The sequence below is a fragment of the Bactrocera dorsalis genome, unplaced genomic scaffold (genome assembly GCF_023373825.1).
Source record: "Bactrocera dorsalis isolate Fly_Bdor unplaced genomic scaffold, ASM2337382v1 BdCtg032, whole genome shotgun sequence".
In the NCBI taxonomy this organism is placed as follows: domain Eukaryota; kingdom Metazoa; phylum Arthropoda; class Insecta; order Diptera; family Tephritidae; genus Bactrocera; species Bactrocera dorsalis.
Genome location: NW_026038083.1, coordinates 4,212 through 7,749, shown reverse-complemented (window position 1 = coordinate 7,749; position 3,538 = coordinate 4,212). Strand labels below are relative to the sequence as shown.

The 3,538-nt window shown below is 42.2% G+C and overlaps 1 pseudogene; it reads right to left on the bottom strand.

Annotated features, from left to right (window-relative positions):
• LOC125779992 (uncharacterized) lies at window positions 1-626 on the bottom strand (annotated as a pseudogene).
• Between the last annotated feature and the right edge of the window lie 2,912 nt (window positions 627-3,538).

The following is a 3,538-nucleotide window of genomic DNA, read 5'->3' as shown; positions in this document are numbered from 1 at the left end:
TTCTTTCTTCTCCCTTTCCTTCTTTTCTTTCCCTCCCTCTTTCTTCTTTCTCTTCTTTTCTCTTTTCCTCCCTCTCTTCTTTTTCTCCTTCTTTTTTTTTTCTTTCCTTCCTTTCTCTTCCTTTCCTTTTTTTTCTTTCCTTTTTTCCCCTTTTTTTCTCCTCTTTCTTCTCTTTCTCTCTTCTTTTTCTCTCTTTCTTTTTTTTCTCTTTCTTCCTTCTTTCCTCTTTCTCTTTCTCTTCTCTTTCCCCTCTTCCTTCCTTTCTTTTTTCTTCTCTTCCCTTCTCTCTCCTCCTCCTTTTTCTTCTCTCCTTTTTCCCTTTTTTTCCTTTTCTTTTCCTCCTCTTCCCCTTTTTTCTCTTCTTTTTTCTCCCTTCTTTTCTCTTTCTTCTTTTTCTCTTTCTTTTCCCCTTCTTCTCTTTCCTTTTCTTTTCTTTTTCTCTTCTTCTTTTTCTTCTCTTCTCTCTCCTTCTCTTTTTCTTTTTTTTCTTCTTTTTCCCTTTTTTTTCCTCTTTCCTTTTCTTCCTCCTCTTTTCCCTCTTTCTTTCTTTTCTCCTTTTTTTCTCCCTTTTTCCTTTCCCCTTTTTCCTTCTTTTTCTTTTTCCCTTCCTTCTTTCTCTTCTCTCTCTTTTTTTCCCCTTTTCCCCCCTCTCTCCTCTTTTCCTTCTCTTTTCCTCCCCCTTCTTTCCTTCCTCTTTCTTCTTTTTTCCCTTCTCTTTTCCTTTTCTCCCCCCCCTTTCTTCTTTTTTTTTTTCTTCTCCTTTCTCTCTTTTTTTTCCCCTTTTTTTCTCCTTTCTCCTTTTCCCCCTCTTCCTCTTTCCTTCCTCTCTTTTTTTTTCTCCCCTTTCTCCTTCTTCTTTTCCTCCCTTTTTTCTTCTCTCCTCTCTCTTCTTTTCTTTTTCCCTCTTCTTCTCCCCTTTTTTTCTCCTCTCTTTTTTTTTTTTCCCCCTTTCTTTCTCTTTCTTCTTTCTCTTCCTCCTCTTTTCCTTTCTCTTTTTCCTCCTTTTTCTTTTTCTCCCTCCCTCTTCTTCTTTCTCCTCTTTTTTCTCCTCCTCCCTTTTTCCTCCTCTTCCCCTTTTTCCCTCCTTCTTTTTTCCTCCTTTTTTCTCCCCTCTTTTCTCTTCTCTTCCTTTTTTTCTCTCCTCTTCCCTTTTTCTTTCTTTTTCCCTTTCTCCCCCTCCCCCTCTCCTTTCTTTCCCTTTCTCCCTTTTTTCTCCTTTTTCTTCTTTTCTTCTTTCCCTTTTCTCTCTCTCCTTCTCTTTCTTTCTTCTCTTCTCTCTTCTTTTCTTTCCTTCTTCCTCCTTTCCCTCTTTCTTCTCTTTTCTTCCCCCCTCCCCCTTCCCCCTTTTCTTTCCTCCTTTTTCCTCCTTCTTCCTTTTCTTTCCTCTTTTTTTCCCTCTTCCCCTCCCTTCCCTTCTTTCTTTTTTTTCCCCTCTTCTCCCTCCCTTTCTTTTTCTTTCTCTCCTCCTTTCTTCCTTCCTCCTCTCTTTTTTCTTTTCTTCCTTTCCTTTCTCCCCTCTTTCCTTCCTTCTTCCCTTTTTTCCCCTTTCCTCCCTCCCCTTTCCCCCTCCTCTCCTCTTTTCCCCCCTCCCCTCTTTTTTTTCTTTTCTTTTCTTTCTTTTTTTTCCCTCCCTTCTTTTCTCCCTTCTTCCTTCTCTTCCTCCCCCTTCCCCTTTCTCCCCTTTTCCTCTTCTCTTTTTCTCTTTCTTTTTTCCCCTCTTTCCTTTTCTTCCTCCTTTCTCTTTTCCTCTCTTCTTTTTCTCCCTCCCTCCTTTTCCTCTCTTTCCCTCTTCTTCCCCTTTCCCTCCCTCCCTTTCCCCCCCTTCTTTTTTTTTTCTCTCTTTCTTTTTTCCTTTTTTTTCTCTTCTTTTTTTTCTTTTCTCTTCCCTTTTTCTCTTCCTTTCTTTTTTTTTTTCCCCTTCTTTCTTCCCCCTTCTTCTCCTCCTTTCTCTTTTCTCCTTCCTTTCCCCCCCCCCCCCTCTTCCTTCTTTCTTTTCTTCCCCCCTCTCTCTCCCTTCCCTCCCTCTCTTTCTTTTTCTTCTCTTCCCTTCTCCCTCTTTCTCTTCCTTTCTTTTCCTCCCCTTTTTTTTCTCTTTTCTCCCCCCCCCCTTTTCCTCTCTTTTTTTTTCCCCTCCTCTTTCTTCTTTTTTTCTTTCCCTCTTTTCCTTTCCCTCTTTTCTTTTCTCTCTCCTTTCTCTTCTTCTTCTCTCTTTTCCCCCCTTCTTCTCCTCCCCCCCCTTCCTCTTCCTCGTCTTTCTTTTTCTTCCCTTTTCTTCTCCTTCTCTCCCTCCCCCTTTTCTCTTCCTTTCCTTTTCTCCTTCTCTTCCCCCCCTTCTTCCTCTTTCTTCCCCCTCCTTCTCTTTCCCCTTCCTTTTTCTTTTTCCCCCCTCTTTTCCTCCCCTTCTTTCCTTTCTCTTTCCTCTCCCCTTTTCTTCTTTCCTTTTCTTTCCCCTCTCTTCTTCCTCTCCTTTTCCTTCCTCTTTTTTCCTCCTTCTTTTCCTCCCTTTCCCTCTTCCTTTCCTCCCTTTTCTTCTTTTTCTTTCCTCCTTTTCCTCTCCCCCCCTCTCTCCCCTCCTTTCTTCTCTTTTCCCTTCCTTTTTTCCCCCCTCCTTTTTTTCTTTTTCTCTCCTTTCTTTCCTCCCTTCCCTTCTTCCCTTCTTTTTCTCTCCCCTCTTCCTTTTTTTTTTCCTCTCTCCTTTTCTTTTCCTTTCCCCCTCCTCTTTTCCTTTTTCTCCTCTTTCCCTTCTCCTTCCCTCCCCCCCCTTTTTTTCTCCCTTTCCCTCTTTCTCTTTCTCTCCCCTCTCTCTTTCTCTTCCCTCTCCTCTTTTCTTTTTTTCTCTTTTTTTTTCTTTTCCTTTTTCTCCCCCTCTTCCCCTCCCTTTTTTTTTTTCTCCTCCTTCTCCCTTTTTTCCCCCCTCCTTTTTCTTTTTTCCCTTCCCCTTTTCTCTTTCTTTTTTCCTCTCCCTCTCTTCCCTTTTTTTCTTTTTTTTTCCCCCTTCTCATTCCTCTTTTTCCTTCTCCTCTTTCCTCCTTCTCCTCCTTTTTTCCTCCCTCCCCCCCTCTCCTCCTCTTTCCTCTTCTTTTTTCTTTTTTCTTTTTTCTCCTCTCCCTTCTTTTCCCCTTTTTTCCCTCCTTTCTCCTCTTCTCTCTTTCCCTTTCTCCTCCTCTCTCTTCTCCCCTTTTTCCCCTCCCTCTCTCTCCCCCTTCTTCCTCCCCCCTTCCCTTCCCTCTCCTCCTTTCCTTTTTTTTCTCCTTCTTTCCCTTCTCTTTCTTCCTCCTTCCCTCTTTCCCTCCTTTCTTTTTCCTCCCCCCTCCTCCCCTCTTTCCTCCTTTCTCTTCTTCCCTCTCTTTCCTTTCTTTTTTTCCTCTTTTTCTCCTTTTTCCCCTCTCCCCTTTCCTTCTTTTTTCTCTCCTTTCTTCCCTCTCCTCTTTTTTTCTCTCTTCCTTTTTTTCCTTCTCCCCCCCTCTTCCTTTCTTTTTTTTCTTTTTTCCCTTTTTCTTTTTCCCCCCCTTTTCTTTTCCCTCTCCCTTTCCTCCCT